The following is a 15,828-nucleotide window of genomic DNA, read 5'->3' on the forward strand; positions in this document are numbered from 1 at the left end:
TGAGAGCTTGCTGGGACCTGAGGTGTACATATGCCTTGAGCGGCCAGCAAACTTGTGCTTGCTAAGGCAGCACATATACTAAAATTGGATCGATACAGAGAAGATTAGCATGGCCCCTGCGAAAGGATGACACGCAAATCCGTGAAGCGCTCCATATTTATGCAGCTGTGATCAAGGCCTGCTTCACAGGTCTAAAAGCATCCCCTCCTGCCACTCTTTATTTTCGTTTGTGTTCTCTTCCAAATCAGGAAAATTCTGTCAAGTCCTTCACTGCCTCAAGATCTCCATAGGATCAACTCCTCCTGCTGCATATCGTGTCCAGTTACATCGAGTTTATACTCCCTTGACAAAGACATCAAATGATGTTTCGTCTTTCTGCCAACTTTTTTTCTCACGAAAACGTAGAGGCCACGCCTTCTTCAGTGCTTGTACACTGGTACCATCGATAAGTCTGACAACACCCTTCTTTCAGCAGATGCTCTATGATATCATGGTGGAATTAGGCCATATGTGAACAATGAAGCTTTAACATACCCTTTCCCTAAAATTATTGAGCTGTTGCATATATCAGTGTGTGCAATAAGGTATACAGTGTCGAGATAGTTTGCTGGGCCTTACCACCTTGGTGAGAGCTTGCTGGGACCTGAGGTGTACATATGCCTTGAGCGGCCAGCAAACTTGTGCTTGCTAAGGCAGCACATATACTAAAATTGGATCGATACAGAGAAGATTAGCATGGCCCCTGCGAAAGGATGACACGCAAATCCGTGAAGCGCTCCATATTTATGCAGCTGTGATCAAGGCCTGCTTCACAGGTCTAAAAGCATCCCCTCCTGCCACTCTTTATTTTCGTTTGTGTTCTCTTCCAAATCAGGAAAATTCTGTCAAGTCCTTCACTGCCTCAAGATCTCCATAGGATCAACTCCTCCTGCTGCAGATCGTGTCCAGTTACATCGAGTTTATACTCCCTTGACAAAGACATCAAAGGATGTTTCGTCTTTCTGCCAACTTTTTTTCTCACGAAAACGTAGAGGCCACGCCTTCTTCAGTGCTTGTACACTGGTACCATCGATAAGTCTGACAACACCCTTCTTTCAGCAGATGCTCTATGATATCATGGTGGAATTAGGCCATATGTGAACAATTAAGCTTTAACATACCCTTTCCCTAAAATTATTGAGCTGTTGCATATATCAGTGTGTGCAATAAGGTATACAGTGTCGAGATAGTTTGCTGGGCCTTACCACCTTGGTGAGAGCTTGCTGGGACCTGAGGGCTACATATGCCTTGAGCGGCCAGCAAACTTGTGCTTGCTAAGGCAGCACATATACTAAAATTGGATTGATACAGAGAAGATTAGCATGGCCCCTGCGAAAGGATGACACGCAAATCCGTGAAGCGCTCCATATTTATGCAGCTGTGATCAAGGCCTGCTTCACAGGTCTAAAAGCATCCCCTCCTGCCACTCTTTATTTTCGTTTGTGTTCTCTTCCAAATCAGGAAAATTCTGTCAAGTCCTTCACTGCCTCAAGATCTCCATAGGATCAACTCCTCCTGCTGCATATCGTGTCCAGTTACATCGAGTTTATACTCCCTTGACAAAGACATCAAATGATGTTTCGTCTTTCTGCCCACTTTTTTTCTCACGAAAACGTAGAGGCCACGCCTTCTTCAGTGCTTGTACACTGGTACCATCGATAAGTCTGACAACACCCTTCTTTCAGCAGATGCTCTATGATATCATGGTGGAATTAGGCCATATGTGAACAATGAATCTTTAACATACCCTTTCCCTAAAATGATTGAGCTGTTGCATATATCAGTGTGTGCAATAAGGTATACAGTGTCGAGATAGTTTGCTGGGCCTTACCACCTTGGTGAGAGCTTGCTGGGACCTGAGGTGTACATATGCCTTGAGCGGCCAGCAAACTTGTGCTTGCTAAGGCAGCACATATACTAAAATTGGATCAATACAGAGAAGATTAGCATGGCCCCTGCGAAAGGATGACACCCAAATCCGTGAAGCGCTCCATATTTATGCAGCTGTGATCAAGGCCTGCTTCACAGGTCTAAAAGCATCCCCTCCTGCCACTCTTTATTTTCGTTTGTGTTCTCTTCCAAATCAGGAAAATTCTGTCAAGTCCTTCACTGCCTCAAGATCTCCATAGGATCAACTCCTCCTGCTGCATATCGTGTCCAGTTACATCGAGTTTATACTCCCTTGACAAAGACATCAAAGGATGTTTCGTCTTTCTGCCAACTTTTTTTCTCACGAAAACGTAGAGGCCACGCCTTCTTCAGTGCTTGTACACTGGTACCATCGATAAGTCTGACAACACCCTTCTTTCAGCAGATGCTCTATGATATCATGGTGGAATTAGGCCATATGTGAACAATGAAGCTTTAACATACCCTTTCCCTAAAATTATTGAGCTGTTGCATATATCAGTGTGTGCAATAAGGTATACAGTGGCGAGATAGTTTGCTGGGCCTTACCACCTTGGTGAGAGCTTGCTGGGACCTGAGGGCTACATATGCTTTGAGCGGCCAGCAATGTTGTGCTTGCTAAGGCAGCACATATACTAAAATTGGATCGATACAGAGAAGATTAGCATGGCCCCTGCGAAAGGATGACACGCAAATCCGTGAAGCGCTCCGTGTTTATGCAGCTGTGATCAAGGCCTGCTTCACAGGTCTAAAAGCATCCCCTCCTGCCACTCTTTATTTTCGTTTGTGTTCTCTTCCAAATCAGGAAAATTCTGTCAAGTTCTTCACTACCTCAAGATCTCCATAGGATCAACTCCTCCTGCTGCATATCGTGTCCAGTTACATCGAGTTTATACTCCCTTGACAAAGACATCAAAGGATGTTTCGTCTTTCTGCCCACTTTTTTTCTCACGAAAACGTAGAGGCCACGCCTTCTTCAGTGCTTGTACACTGGTACCATCGATAAGTCTGACAACACCCTTCTTTCAGCAGATGCTCTATGATATCATGGTGGAATTAGGCCATATGTGAACAATGAATTTTAACATACCCTTTCCCTAAAATGATTGAGCTGTTGCATATATCAGTGTGTGCAATAAGGTATACAGTGTCGAGATAGTTTGCTGGGCCTTACCACCTTGGTGAGAGCTTGCTGGGACCTGAGGTGTACATATGCCTTGAGCGGCCAGCAAACTTGTGCTTGCTAAGGCAGCACATATACTAAAATTGGATCGATACAGAGAAGATTAGCATGGCCCCTGCGAAAGGATGACACGCAAATCCGTGAAGCGCTCCATATTTATGCAGCTGTGATCAAGGCCTGCTTCACAGGTCTAAAAGCATCCCCTCCTGCCACTCTTTATTTTCGTTTGTGTTCTCTTCCAAATCAGGAAAATTCTGTCAAGTCCTTCACTGCCTCAAGATCTCCATAGGATCAACTCCTCCTGCTGCATATCGTGTCCAGTTACATCGAGTTTATACTCCCTTGACAAAGACATCAAAGGATGTTTCGTCTTTCTGCCAACTTTTTTTCTCACGAAAACGTAGAGGCCACGCCTTCTTCAGTGCTTGTACACTGGTACCATCGATAAGTCTGACAACACCCTTCTTTCAGCAGATGCTCTATGATATCATGGTGGAATTAGGCCATATGTGAACAATGAAGCTTTAACATACCCTTTCCCTAAAAGTATTCAGCTGTTGCATATATCAGTGTGTGCAATAAGGTATACAGTGGCGAGATAGTTTGCTGGGCCTTACCACCTTGGTGAGAGCTTGCTGGGACCTGAGGGGTATATATGCCTTGAGCGGCCAGCAAACTTGTGCTTGCTAAGGCAGCACATATACTAAAATTGGATCGATACAGAGAAGATTAGCATGGCCCCTGCGAAAGGATGACACGCAAATCCGTGAAGCGCTCCATATTTATGCAGCTGTGATCAAGGCCTGCTTCACAGGTCTAAAAGCATCCCCTCCTGCCACTCTTTATTTTCGTTTGTGTTCTCTTCCAAATCAGGAAAATTCTGTCAAGTCCTTCACTGCCTCAAGATCTCCATAGGATCAACTCCTCCTGCTGCATATCGTGTCCAGTTACATCAAGTTTATACTCCCTTGACAAAGACATCAAAGGATGTTTCGTCTTTCTGCCAACTTTTTTTCTCACGAAAACGTAGAGGCCACGCCTTCTTCAGTGCTTGTACACTGGTACCATCGATAAGTCTGACAACACCCTTCTTTCAGCAGATGCTCTATGATATCATGGTGGAATTAGGCCATATGTGAACAATGAAGCTTTAACATACCCTTTCCCTAAAATGATTGAGCTGTTGCATATATCAGTGTGTGCAATAAGGTATACAGTGGCAAGATAGTTTGCTGGGCCTTACCACCTTGGTGAGAGCTTGCTGGGACCTGAGGTGTACATATGCCTTGAGCGGCCAGCAAACTTGTGCTTGCTAAGGCAGCACATATACTAAAATTGGATCGATACAGAGAAGATTAGCATGGCCCCTGCGAAAGGATGACACGCAAATCCGTGAAGCGCTCCATATTTATGCAGCTGTGATCAAGGCCTGCTTCACAGGTCTAAAAGCATCCCCTCCTGCCACTCTTTATTTTCGTTTGTGTTCTCTTCCAAATCAGGAAAATTCTGTCAAGTCCTTCACTGCCTCAAGATCTCCATAGGATCAACTCCTCCTGCTGCATATCGTGTCCAGTTACATCGAATTTATACTCCCTTGACAAAGACATCAAAGGATGTTTCGTCTTTCTGCCAACTCTTTTTCTCACGAAAACGTAGAGGCCACGCCTTCTTCAGTGCTTGTACACTGGTACCATTGATAAGTCTGACAACACCCTTCTTTCAGCAGATGCTCTATGATATCATGGTGGAATTAGGCCATATGTGAACAATGAAGCTTTAACATACCCTTTCCCTAAAATTATTGAGCTGTTGCATATATCAGTGTGTGCAATAAGGTATACAGTGGCGAGATAGTTTGCTGGGCCTTACCACCTTGGTGAGAGCTTGCTGGGACCTGAGGGCTACATATGCCTTGAGCGGCCAGCAAAGTTGTGCTTGCTAAGGCAGCACATATACTAAAATTGGATCGATACAGAGAAGATTAGCATGGCCCCTGCGAAAGGATGACACGCAAATCCGTGAAGCGCTCCATATTTATGCAGCTGTGATCAAGGCCTGCTTCACAGGTCTAAAAGCATCCCCTCCTGCCACTCTTTATTTTCGTTTGTGTTCTCTTCCAAATCAGGAAAATTCTGTCAAGTTCTTCACTGCCTCAAGATCTCCATAGGATCAACTCCTCCTGCTGCATATCGTGTCCAGTTACATCGAGTTTATACTCCCTTGACAAAGACATCAAATGATGTTTCGTCTTTCTGCCCACTTTTTTTCTCACGAAAACGTAGAGGCCACGCCTTCTTCAGTGCTTGTACACTGGTACCATCGATAAGTCTGACAACACCCTTCTTTCAGCAGATGCTCTATGATATCATGGTGGAATTAGGCCATATGTGAACAATGAATCCTTAACATACCCTTTCCCTAAAATGATTGAGCTGTTGCATATATCAGTGTGTGCAATAAGGTATACAGTGGCGAGATAGTTTGCTGGGCCTTACCACCTTGGTGAGAGCTTGCTGGGACCTGAGGGCTACATATGCCTTGAGCGGCCAGCAAACTTGTGCTTGCTAAGGCAGCACATATACTAAAATTGGATCGATACAGAGAAGATTAGCATGGCCCCTGCGAAAGGATGACACGCAAATCCGTGAAGCGCTCCATATTTATGCAGCTGTGATCAAGGCCTGCTTCACAGGTCTAAATGCATCCCCTCCTGCCACTCTTTATTTTCGTTTGTGTTCTCTTCCAAATCAGGAAAATTCTGTCAAGTTCTTCACTGCCTCAAGATCTCCATAGGATCAACTCCTCCTGCTGCATATCGTGTCCAGTTACATCGAGTTTATACTCCCTTGACAAAGACATCAAAGGATGTTTCGTCTTTCTGCCAACTTTTTTTCTCACGAAATGTAGAGGCCACGCCTTCTTCAGTGCTTGTACACTGGTACCATCGATAAGTCTGGCAACACCCTTCTTTCAGCAGATGCTCTAAGATATCATGGTGGAATTAGGCCATATGTCAACAAGGAAGCTTTAACATACCCTTTCCCTAAAATTATTGAGCTTTTGCATATATCAGTGTGTGCAATAAGGTATATAGTGGCGAGATAGTTTGCTGGGCCTTACCACCTTGGTGAGAGCTTATTGGGACCTGAGGGGTATATATGCCTTGAGCGGCCAGCAAACTTGTGCTTGCTAAGGCAGCACATATACTAAAATTGGATCGATACAGAGAAGATTAGCATGGCCCCTGCGAAAGGATGACACGCAAATCCGTGAAGCGCTCCATATTTATGCAGCTGTGATCAAGGCCTGCTTCACAGGTCTAAAAGCATCCCCTCCTGCCACTCTTTATTTTCGTTTGTGTTCTCTTCCAAATCAGGAAAGTTCTGTCAAGTTCTTCACTGCCTCAAGATCTCCATAGGATCAACTCCTCCTGCTGCATATCGTGTCCAGTTACATCGAGTTTATACTCCCTTGACAAAGACATCAAATGATGTTTCGTCTTTCTGCCCACTTTTTTTCTCACGAAAACGTAGAGGCCACGCCTTCTTCAGTGCTTGTACACTGGTACCATCGATAAGTCTGACAACACCCTTCTTTCAGCAGATGCTCTATGATATCATGGTGGAATTAGGCCATATGTGAACAATGAAGCTTTAACATACCCTTTCCCTAAAATTATTGAGCTGTTGCATATATCAGTGTGTGCAATAAGGTATACAGTGGCGAGATAGTTTGCTGGGCCTTACCACCTTGGTGAGAGCTTGCTGGGACCTGAGGTGTACATATGCCTTGAGCGGCCAGCAAACTTGTGCTTGCTAAGGCAGCACATATACTAAAATTGGATCGATACAGAGAAGATTAGCATGGCCCCTGCGAAAGGATGACACGCAAATCCGTGAAGCGCTCCATATTTATGCAGCTGTGATCAAGGCCTGCTTCACAGGTCTAAAAGCATCCCCTCCTGCCACTCTTTATTTTCGTTTGTGTTCTCTTCCAAATCAGGAAAATTCTGTCAAGTCCTTCACTGCCTCAAGATCTCCATAGGATCAACTCCTCCTGCTGCATATCGTGTCCAGTTACATCGAGTTTATACTCCCTTGACAAAGACATCAAAGGATGTTTCGTCTTTCTGCCAACTCTTTTTCTCACGAAAACGTAGAGGCCACGCCTTCTTCAGTGCTTGTACACTGGTACCATCGATAAGTCTGACAACACCCTTCTTTCAGCAGATGCTCTATGATATCATGGTGGAATTAGGCCATATGTGAACAATGAAGCTTTAACATACCCTTTCCCTAAAATTATTGAGCTGTTGCATATATCAGTGTGTGCAATAAGGTATACAGTGGCGAGATAGTTTGCTGGGCCTTACCACCTTGGTGAGAGCTTGCTGGGACCTGAGGGCTACATATGCCTTGAGCGGCCAGCAAAGTTGTGTTTGCTAAGGCAGCACATATACTAAAATTGGATCGATACAGAGAAGATTAGCATGGCCCCTGCGAAAGGATGACACGCAAATCCGTGAAGCGCTCCATATTTATGCAGCTGTGATCAAGGCCTGCTTCACAGGTCTAAAAGCATCCCCTCCTGCCACTCTTTATTTTCGTTTGTGTTCTCTTCCAAATCAGGAAAATTCTGTCAAGTCCTTCACTGCCTCAAGATCTCCATAGGATCAACTCCTCCTGCTCCATATCGTGTCCAGTTACATCGAGTTTATACTCCCTTGACAAAGACATCAAATGATGTTTCGTCTATCTGCCCACTTTTTTTCTCACGAAAACGTAGAGGCCACGCCTTCTTCAGTGCTTGTACACTGGTACCATCGATAAGTCTGACAACACCCTTCTTTCAGCAGATGCTCTATGATATCATGGTGGAATTAGGCCATATGTGAACAATGAATCTTTAACATACCCTTTCCCTAAAATTATTGAGCTGTTGCATATATCAGTGTGTGCAATAAGGTATACAGTGGCGAGATAGTTTGCTGGGCCTTACCACCTTGGTGAGAGCTTGCTGGGACCTGAGGGCTACATATGCCTTGAGCAGCCAGCAAACTTGTGCTTGCTAAGGCAGCACATATACTAAAATTGGATCGATACGGAGAAGATTAGCATGGCCCCTGCGAAAGGATGACACGCAAATCCGTGAAGCACTCCATATTTATGCAGCTGTGATCAAGGCTTGCTTCACAGGTCTAAATGCATCCCCTCCTGCCACTCTTTATTTTCGTTTGTGTTCTCTTCCAAATCAGGAAAATTCTGTCAAGTTCTTCACTGCCTCAAGATCTCCATAGGATCAACTCCTCCTGCTGCATATCGTGTCCAGTTACATCGAGTTTATACTCCCTTGACAAAGACATCAAAGGATGTTTCGTCTTTCTGCCAACTTTTTTTCTCACGAAATGTAGAGGCCACGCCTTCTTCAGTGCTTGTACACTGGTACCATCGATAAGTCTGGCAACACCCTTCTTTCAGCAGATGCTCTAAGATATCATGGTGGAATTAGGCCATATGTCAACAAGGAAACTTTAACATACCCTTTCCCTAAAATTATTGAGCTTTTGCATATATCAGTGTGTGCAATAAGGTATATAGTGGCGAGATAGTTTGCTGGGCCTTACCACCTTGGTGAGAGCTTATTGGGACCTGAGGGGTATATATGCCTTGAGCGGCCAGCAAACTTGTGCTTGCTAAGGCAGCACATATACTAAAATTGGATCGATACAGAGAAGATTAGCATGGCCCCTGCGAAAGGATGACACGCAAATCCGTGAAGCGCTCCATATTTATGCAGCTGTGATCAAGGCCTGCTTCACAGGTCTAAAAGCATCCCCTCCTGCCACTCTTTATTTTCGTTTGTGTTCTCTTCCAAATCAGGAAAATTCTGTCAAGTTCTTCACTGCCTCAAGATCTCCATAGGATCAACTCCTCCTGCTGCATATCGTGTCCAGTTACATCGAGTTTATACTCCCTTGACAAAGACATCAAATGATGTTTCGTCTTTCTGCCCACTTTTTTTCTCACGAAAACGTAGAGGCCACGCCTTCTTCAGTGCTTGTACACTGGTACCATCGATAAGTCTGACAACACCCTTCTTTCAGCAGATGCTCTATGATATCATGGTGGAATTAGGCCATATGTGAACAATGAATCCTTAACATACCCTTTCCCTAAAATGATTGAGCTGTTGCATATATCAGTGTGTGCAATAAGGTATACAGTGGCGAGATAGTTTGCTGGGCCTTACCACCTTGGTGAGAGCTTGCTGGGACCTGAGGGCTACATATGCCTTGAGCGGCCAGCAAACTTGTGCTTGCTAAGGCAGCACATATACTAAAATTGGATCGATACAGAGAAGATTAGCATGGCCCCTGCGAAAAGATGACACGCAAATCCGTGAAGCGCTCCATATTTATGCAGCTGTGATCAAGGCCTGCTTCACAGGTCTAAATGCATCCCCTCCTGCCACTCTTTATTTTCGTTTGTGTTCTCTTCCAAATCAGGAAAATTCTGTCAAGTTCTTCACTGCCTCAAGATCTCCATAGGATCAACTCCTCCTGCTGCATATTGTGTCCAGTTACATCGAGTTTATACTCCCTTGACAAAGACATCAAAGGATGTTTCGTCTTTCTGCCAACTTTTTTTCTCACGAAATGTAGAGGCCACGCCTTCTTCAGTGCTTGTACACTGGTACCATCGATAAGTCTGGCAACACCCTTCTTTCAGCAGATGCTCTAAGATATCATGGTGGAATTAGGCCATATGTCAACAAGGAAGCTTTAACATACCCTTTCCCTAAAATTATTGAGCTTTTGCATATATCAGTGTGTGCAATAAGGTATATAGTGGCGAGATAGTTTGCTGGGCCTTACCACCTTGGTGAGAGCTTGCTGGGACCTGAGGGCTACATATGCCTTGAGCGGCCAGAAAAGTTGTGCTTGCTAAGGCAGCACATATACTAAAATTGGATCGATACAGAGAAGATTAGCATGGCCCCTGCGAAAGGATGACACGCAAATCCGTGAAGCGCTCCATATTTATGCAGCTGTGATCAAGGCCTGCTTCACAGGTCTAAAAGCATCCCCTCCTGCCACTCTTTATTTTCGTTTGTGTTCTCTTCCAAATCAGGAAAATTCTGTCAAGTTCTTCACTGCCTCAAGATCTCCATAGGATCAACTCCTCCTGCTGCATATCGTGTCCAGTTACATCGAGTTTATACTCCCTTGACAAAGACATCAAATGATGTTTCGTCTTTCTGCCCACTTTTTTTCTCACGAAAACGTAGAGGCCACGCCTTCTTCAGTGCTTTACACTGGTACCATCGATAAGTCTGACAACACCCTTCTTTCAGCAGATGCTCTATGATATCATGGTGGAATTAGGCCATATGTGAACAATGAAGCTTTAACATACCCTTTCCCTAAAATGATTGAGCTGTTGCATATATCAGTGTGTGAAATAAGGTATACAGTGTCGAGATAGTTTGCACCTTGGTGAGAGCTTGCTGGGACCTGAGGTTTACATATGCCTTGAGCGGCCAGCAAAGTTGTGCTTGATAAGGCAGCACATATACTAAAATTGGATCGATACAGAGAAGATTAGCATGGCCCCTGCGAAAGGATGACACGCAAATCCGTGAAGCGCTCCATATTTATGCAGCTGTGATCAAGGCCTGCTTCACAGGTCTAAAAGCATCCTCTCCTGCCACTCTTTATTTTCGTTTGTGTTCTCTTCCAAATCAGGAAAATTCTGTCAAGTCCTTCACTGCCTCAAGATCTCCATAGGATCAACTCCTCCTGCTGCATATCGTGTCCAGTTACATCGAGTTTATACTCCCTTGACAAAGACATCAAAGGATGTTTCGTCTTTCTGCCAACTTTTTTTCTCACGAAAACGTAGAGGCCACGCCTTCTTCAGTGCTTGTACACTGGTACCATCGATAAGTCTGACAACACCCTTCTTTCAGCAGATGCTCTATGATATCATGGTGGAATTAGGCCATATGTGAACAATGAAGCTTTAACATACCCTTTCCCTAAAATTATTGAGCTGTTGCATATATCAGTGTGTGCAATAAGGTATACAGTGGCGAGATAGTTTGCTGGGCCTTACCACCTTGGTGAGAGCTTGCTGGGACCTGAGGGCTACATATGCCTTGAGCGGCCAGCAAACTTGTGCTTGCTAAGGCAGCACATATACTAAAATTGGATCGATACGGAGAAGATTAGCATGGCCCCTGCGAAAGGATGACATGCAAATCCGTGAAGCGCTCCATATTTATGCAGCTGTGATCAAGGCCTGCTTCACAGGTCTAAAAGCATCCCCTCCTGCCACTCTTTATTTTCGTTTGTGTTCTCTTCCAAATCAGGAAAATTCTGTCAAGTTTCTTCACTGCCTCAAGATCTCCATAGGATCAACTCCTCCTGCTGCATATCGTGTCCAGTTACATCGAGTTTATACTCCCTTGACAAAGACATCAAAGGATGTTTCGTCTTTCTGCCAACTTTTTTTCTCACGAAATGTAGAGGCCACGCCTTCTTCAGTGCTTGTACACTGGTACCATCGATAAGTCTGGCAACACCCTTCTTTCAGCAGATGCTCTAAGATATCATGGTGGAATTAGGCCATATGTCAACAAGGAAGCTTTAACATACCCTTTCCCTAAAATTATTGAGCTGTTGCATATATCAGTGTGTGCAATAAGGTATACAGTGTCGAGATAGTTTGCTGGGCCTTACCACCTTGGTGAGAGCTTGCTGGGACCTGAGGTGTACATATGCCTTGAGCGGCCAGCAAACTTGTGCTTGCTAAGGCAGCACATATACTAAAATTGGATCGATACAGAGAAGATTAGCATGGCCCCTGCGAAAGGATGACACGCAAATCCGTGAAGCGCTCCATATTTATGCAGCTGTGATCAAGGCCTGCTTCACAGGTCTAAAAGCATCCCCTCCTGCCACTCTTTATTTTCGTTTGTGTTCTCTTCCAAATCAGGAAAATTCTGTCAAGTCCTTCACTGCCTCAAGATCTCCATAGGATCAACTCCTCCTGCTGCATATCGTGTCCAGTTACATCGAGTTTATACTCCCTTGACAAAGACATCAAAGGATGTTTCGTCTTTCTGCCAACTCTTTTTCTCACGAAAACGTAGAGGCCACGCCTTCTTCAGTGCTTGTACACTGGTACCATCGATAAGTCTGACAACACCCTTCTTTCAGCAGATGCTCTATGATATCATGGTGGAATTAGGCCATATGTGAACAATGAAGCTTTAACATACCCTTTCCCTAAAATTATTTAGCTGTTGCATATATCAGTGTGTGCAATAAGGTATACAGTGGCGAGATAGTTTGCTGGGCCTTACCACCTTGGTGAGAGCTTGCTGGGACCTGAGGGCTACATATGCCTTGAGCGGCCAGAAAAGTTGTGCTTGCTAAGGCAGCACATATACTAAAATTGGATCGATACAGAGAAGATTAGCATGGCCCCTGCGAAAGGATGACACGCAAATCCGTGAAGCGCTCCATATTTATGCAGCTGTGATCAAGGCCTGCTTCACAGGTCTAAAAGCATCCCCTCCTGCCACTCTTTATTTTCGTTTGTGTTCTCTTCCAAATCAGGAAAATTCTGTCAAGTTCTTCACTGCCTCAAGATCTCCATAGGATCAACTCCTCCTGCTGCATATCGTGTCCAGTTACATCGAGTTTATACTCCCTTGACAAAGACATCAAATGATGTTTCGTCTTTCTGCCCACTTTTTTTCTCACGAAAACGTAGAGGCCACGCCTTCTTCAGTGCTTTACACTGGTACCATCGATAAGTCTGACAACACCCTTCTTTCAGCAGATGCTCTATGATATCATGGTGGAATTAGGCCATATGTGAACAATGAAGCTTTAACATACCCTTTCCCTAAAATGATTGAGCTGTTGCATATATCAGTGTGTGCAATAAGGTATACAGTGTCGAGATAGTTTGCACCTTGGTGAGAGCTTGCTGGGACCTGAGGTTTACATATGCCTTGAGCGGCCAGCAAAGTTGTGCTTGATAAGGCAGCACATATACTAAAATTGGATCGATACAGAGAAGATTAGCATGGCCCCTGCGAAAGGATGACACGCAAATCCGTGAAGCGCTCCATATTTATGCAGCTGTGATCAAGGCCTGCTTCACAGGTCTAAAAGCATCCTCTCCTGCCACTCTTTATTTTCGTTTGTGTTCTCTTCCAAATCAGGAAAATTCTGTCAAGTCCTTCACTGCCTCAAGATCTCCATAGGATCAACTCCTCCTGCTGCATATCGTGTCCAGTTACATCGAGTTTATACTCCCTTGACAAAGACATCAAAGGATGTTTCGTCTTTCTGCCAACTTTTTTTCTCACGAAAACGTAGAGGCCACGCCTTCTTCAGTGCTTGTACACTGGTACCATCGATAAGTCTGACAACACCCTTCTTTCAGCAGATGCTCTATGATATCATGGTGGAATTAGGCCATATGTGAACAATGAAGCTTTAACATACCCTTTCCCTAAAATTATTGAGCTGTTGCATATATCAGTGTGTGCAATAAGGTATACAGTGGCGAGATAGTTTGCTGGGCCTTACCACCTTGGTGAGAGCTTGCTGGGACCTGAGGGCTACATATGCCTTGAGCGGCCAGCAAACTTGTGCTTGCTAAGGCAGCACATATACTAAAATTGGATCGATACGGAGAAGATTAGCATGGCCCCTGCGAAAGGATGACATGCAAATCCGTGAAGCGCTCCATATTTATGCAGCTGTGATCAAGGCCTGCTTCACAGGTCTAAAAGCATCCCCTCCTGCCACTCTTTATTTTCGTTTGTGTTCTCTTCCAAATCAGGAAAATTCTGTCAAGTTTCTTCACTGCCTCAAGATCTCCATAGGATCAACTCCTCCTGCTGCATATCGTGTCCAGTTACATCGAGTTTATACTCCCTTGACAAAGACATCAAAGGATGTTTCGTCTTTCTGCCAACTTTTTTTCTCACGAAATGTAGAGGCCACGCCTTCTTCAGTGCTTGTACACTGGTACCATCGATAAGTCTGGCAACACCCTTCTTTCAGCAGATGCTCTAAGATATCATGGTGGAATTAGGCCATATGTCAACAAGGAAGCTTTAACATACCCTTTCCCTAAAATTATTGAGCTGTTGCATATATCAGTGTGTGCAATAAGGTATACAGTGTCGAGATAGTTTGCTGGGCCTTACCACCTTGGTGAGAGCTTGCTGGGACCTGAGGTGTACATATGCCTTGAGCGGCCAGCAAACTTGTGCTTGCTAAGGCAGCACATATACTAAAATTGGATCGATACGGAGAAGATTAGCATGGCCCCTGCGAAAGGATGACATGCAAATCCGTGAAGCGCTCCATATTTATGCAGCTGTGATCAAGGCCTGCTTCACAGGTCTAAAAGCATCCCCTCCTGCCACTCTTTATTTTCGTTTGTGTTCTCTTCCAAATCAGGAAAATTCTGTCAAGTTTCTTCACTGCCTCAAGATCTCCATAGGATCAACTCCTCCTGCTGCATATCGTGTCCAGTTACATCGAGTTTATACTCCCTTGACAAAGACATCAAAGGATGTTTCGTCTTTCTGCCAACTTTTTTTCTCACGAAATGTAGAGGCCACGCCTTCTTCAGTGCTTGTACACTGGTACCATCGATAAGTCTGGCAACACCCTTCTTTCAGCAGATGCTCTAAGATATCATGGTGGAATTAGGCCATATGTCAACAAGGAAGCTTTAACATACCCTTTCCCTAAAATTATTGAGCTGTTGCATATATCAGTGTGTGCAATAAGGTATACAGTGTCGAGATAGTTTGCTGGGCCTTACCACCTTGGTGAGAGCTTGCTGGGACCTGAGGTGTACATATGCCTTGAGCGGCCAGCAAACTTGTGCTTGCTAAGGCAGCACATATACTAAAATTGGATCGATACAGAGAAGATTAGCATGGCCCCTGCGAAAGGATGACACGCAAATCCGTGAAGCGCTCCATATTTATGCAGCTGTGATCAAGGCCTGCTTCACAGGTCTAAAAGCATCCCCTCCTGCCACTCTTTATTTTCGTTTGTGTTCTCTTCCAAATCAGGAAAATTCTGTCAAGTCCTTCACTGCCTCAAGATCTCCATAGGATCAACTCCTCCTGCTGCATATCGTGTCCAGTTACATCGAGTTTATACTCCCTTGACAAAGACATCAAATGATGTTTCGTCTTTCTGCCCACTTTTTTTCTCACGAAAACGTAGAGGCCACGCCTTCTTCAGTGCTTGTACACTGGTACCATCGATAAGTCTGACAACACCCTTCTTTCAGCAGATGCTCTGATATCATGGTGGAATTAGGCCATATGTGAACAATGAAGCTTTAACATACCCTTTCCCTAAAATTATTGAGCTGTTGCATATATCAGTGTGTGCAATAAGGTATACAGTGTCGAGATAGTTTGCTGGGCCTTACCACCTTGGTGAGAGCTTGCTGGGACCTGAGGTGTACATATGCCTTGAGCGGCCAGCAAACTTGTGCTTGCTAAGGCAGCACATATACTAAAATTGGATCGATACAGAGAAGATTAGCATGGCCCCTGCGAAAGGATGACACGCAAATCCGTGAAGCGCTCCATATTTATGCAGCTGTGATCAAGGCCTGCTTCACAGGTCTAAAAGCATCCCCTCC

General features: G+C 44.6%; 26 non-coding genes across 26 annotated transcripts; all 26 read left to right on the plus strand.

Annotated features, from left to right (window-relative positions):
• Positions 1 to 54: 54 nt before the first annotated feature.
• Positions 55 to 161, plus strand: LOC137085711 (U6 spliceosomal RNA). Its single transcript, XR_010907270.1, has one exon. It is a non-coding gene; the product is annotated as a U6 spliceosomal RNA (small nuclear RNA).
• A 519-nt stretch (positions 162 to 680) lies between these two features.
• Positions 681 to 787, plus strand: LOC137085712 (U6 spliceosomal RNA). The gene has a single exon (XR_010907272.1). It is a non-coding gene; the product is annotated as a U6 spliceosomal RNA (small nuclear RNA).
• Positions 788 to 1,306: 519 nt separating this feature from the next.
• On the plus strand, positions 1,307 to 1,413 carry LOC137085893 (U6 spliceosomal RNA). Its single transcript, XR_010907446.1, has one exon. It is a non-coding gene; the product is annotated as a U6 spliceosomal RNA (small nuclear RNA).
• A 519-nt stretch (positions 1,414 to 1,932) lies between these two features.
• LOC137085894 (U6 spliceosomal RNA) lies at positions 1,933 to 2,039 on the plus strand. The gene has a single exon (XR_010907447.1). It is a non-coding gene; the product is annotated as a U6 spliceosomal RNA (small nuclear RNA).
• Positions 2,040 to 2,558: 519 nt separating this feature from the next.
• Positions 2,559 to 2,665, plus strand: LOC137085926 (U6 spliceosomal RNA). The gene has a single exon (XR_010907476.1). It is a non-coding gene; the product is annotated as a U6 spliceosomal RNA (small nuclear RNA).
• A 518-nt stretch (positions 2,666 to 3,183) lies between these two features.
• Positions 3,184 to 3,290, plus strand: LOC137085713 (U6 spliceosomal RNA). Its single transcript, XR_010907273.1, has one exon. It is a non-coding gene; the product is annotated as a U6 spliceosomal RNA (small nuclear RNA).
• Positions 3,291 to 3,809: 519 nt separating this feature from the next.
• Positions 3,810 to 3,916, plus strand: LOC137085714 (U6 spliceosomal RNA). Its single transcript, XR_010907274.1, has one exon. It is a non-coding gene; the product is annotated as a U6 spliceosomal RNA (small nuclear RNA).
• Positions 3,917 to 4,435: 519 nt separating this feature from the next.
• LOC137085715 (U6 spliceosomal RNA) lies at positions 4,436 to 4,542 on the plus strand. Its single transcript, XR_010907275.1, has one exon. It is a non-coding gene; the product is annotated as a U6 spliceosomal RNA (small nuclear RNA).
• Positions 4,543 to 5,061: 519 nt separating this feature from the next.
• LOC137085716 (U6 spliceosomal RNA) lies at positions 5,062 to 5,168 on the plus strand. The gene has a single exon (XR_010907276.1). It is a non-coding gene; the product is annotated as a U6 spliceosomal RNA (small nuclear RNA).
• Positions 5,169 to 5,687: 519 nt separating this feature from the next.
• Positions 5,688 to 5,794, plus strand: LOC137085717 (U6 spliceosomal RNA). The gene has a single exon (XR_010907277.1). It is a non-coding gene; the product is annotated as a U6 spliceosomal RNA (small nuclear RNA).
• Positions 5,795 to 6,312: 518 nt separating this feature from the next.
• On the plus strand, positions 6,313 to 6,419 carry LOC137085719 (U6 spliceosomal RNA). Its single transcript, XR_010907278.1, has one exon. It is a non-coding gene; the product is annotated as a U6 spliceosomal RNA (small nuclear RNA).
• Positions 6,420 to 6,938: 519 nt separating this feature from the next.
• LOC137085720 (U6 spliceosomal RNA) lies at positions 6,939 to 7,045 on the plus strand. Its single transcript, XR_010907279.1, has one exon. It is a non-coding gene; the product is annotated as a U6 spliceosomal RNA (small nuclear RNA).
• A 519-nt stretch (positions 7,046 to 7,564) lies between these two features.
• LOC137085901 (U6 spliceosomal RNA) lies at positions 7,565 to 7,671 on the plus strand. Its single transcript, XR_010907453.1, has one exon. It is a non-coding gene; the product is annotated as a U6 spliceosomal RNA (small nuclear RNA).
• Positions 7,672 to 8,190: 519 nt separating this feature from the next.
• LOC137085385 (U6 spliceosomal RNA) lies at positions 8,191 to 8,297 on the plus strand. The gene has a single exon (XR_010906979.1). It is a non-coding gene; the product is annotated as a U6 spliceosomal RNA (small nuclear RNA).
• A 518-nt stretch (positions 8,298 to 8,815) lies between these two features.
• Positions 8,816 to 8,922, plus strand: LOC137085721 (U6 spliceosomal RNA). Its single transcript, XR_010907280.1, has one exon. It is a non-coding gene; the product is annotated as a U6 spliceosomal RNA (small nuclear RNA).
• Positions 8,923 to 9,441: 519 nt separating this feature from the next.
• LOC137085950 (U6 spliceosomal RNA) lies at positions 9,442 to 9,548 on the plus strand. Its single transcript, XR_010907497.1, has one exon. It is a non-coding gene; the product is annotated as a U6 spliceosomal RNA (small nuclear RNA).
• Positions 9,549 to 10,066: 518 nt separating this feature from the next.
• On the plus strand, positions 10,067 to 10,173 carry LOC137085722 (U6 spliceosomal RNA). Its single transcript, XR_010907281.1, has one exon. It is a non-coding gene; the product is annotated as a U6 spliceosomal RNA (small nuclear RNA).
• A 507-nt stretch (positions 10,174 to 10,680) lies between these two features.
• On the plus strand, positions 10,681 to 10,787 carry LOC137085806 (U6 spliceosomal RNA). The gene has a single exon (XR_010907362.1). It is a non-coding gene; the product is annotated as a U6 spliceosomal RNA (small nuclear RNA).
• Positions 10,788 to 11,306: 519 nt separating this feature from the next.
• LOC137085404 (U6 spliceosomal RNA) lies at positions 11,307 to 11,413 on the plus strand. Its single transcript, XR_010906997.1, has one exon. It is a non-coding gene; the product is annotated as a U6 spliceosomal RNA (small nuclear RNA).
• Positions 11,414 to 11,932: 519 nt separating this feature from the next.
• Positions 11,933 to 12,039, plus strand: LOC137085723 (U6 spliceosomal RNA). The gene has a single exon (XR_010907282.1). It is a non-coding gene; the product is annotated as a U6 spliceosomal RNA (small nuclear RNA).
• Positions 12,040 to 12,558: 519 nt separating this feature from the next.
• On the plus strand, positions 12,559 to 12,665 carry LOC137085724 (U6 spliceosomal RNA). Its single transcript, XR_010907283.1, has one exon. It is a non-coding gene; the product is annotated as a U6 spliceosomal RNA (small nuclear RNA).
• A 507-nt stretch (positions 12,666 to 13,172) lies between these two features.
• LOC137085807 (U6 spliceosomal RNA) lies at positions 13,173 to 13,279 on the plus strand. The gene has a single exon (XR_010907363.1). It is a non-coding gene; the product is annotated as a U6 spliceosomal RNA (small nuclear RNA).
• Positions 13,280 to 13,798: 519 nt separating this feature from the next.
• Positions 13,799 to 13,905, plus strand: LOC137085405 (U6 spliceosomal RNA). Its single transcript, XR_010906998.1, has one exon. It is a non-coding gene; the product is annotated as a U6 spliceosomal RNA (small nuclear RNA).
• A 519-nt stretch (positions 13,906 to 14,424) lies between these two features.
• LOC137085406 (U6 spliceosomal RNA) lies at positions 14,425 to 14,531 on the plus strand. Its single transcript, XR_010906999.1, has one exon. It is a non-coding gene; the product is annotated as a U6 spliceosomal RNA (small nuclear RNA).
• Positions 14,532 to 15,050: 519 nt separating this feature from the next.
• On the plus strand, positions 15,051 to 15,157 carry LOC137085725 (U6 spliceosomal RNA). Its single transcript, XR_010907284.1, has one exon. It is a non-coding gene; the product is annotated as a U6 spliceosomal RNA (small nuclear RNA).
• A 517-nt stretch (positions 15,158 to 15,674) lies between these two features.
• LOC137085726 (U6 spliceosomal RNA) lies at positions 15,675 to 15,781 on the plus strand. The gene has a single exon (XR_010907285.1). It is a non-coding gene; the product is annotated as a U6 spliceosomal RNA (small nuclear RNA).
• Positions 15,782 to 15,828: the final 47 nt, after the last annotated feature.

Source organism: Pseudorasbora parva, chromosome 8, assembly GCF_024679245.1.
Source record: "Pseudorasbora parva isolate DD20220531a chromosome 8, ASM2467924v1, whole genome shotgun sequence".
In the NCBI taxonomy this organism is placed as follows: domain Eukaryota; kingdom Metazoa; phylum Chordata; class Actinopteri; order Cypriniformes; family Gobionidae; genus Pseudorasbora; species Pseudorasbora parva.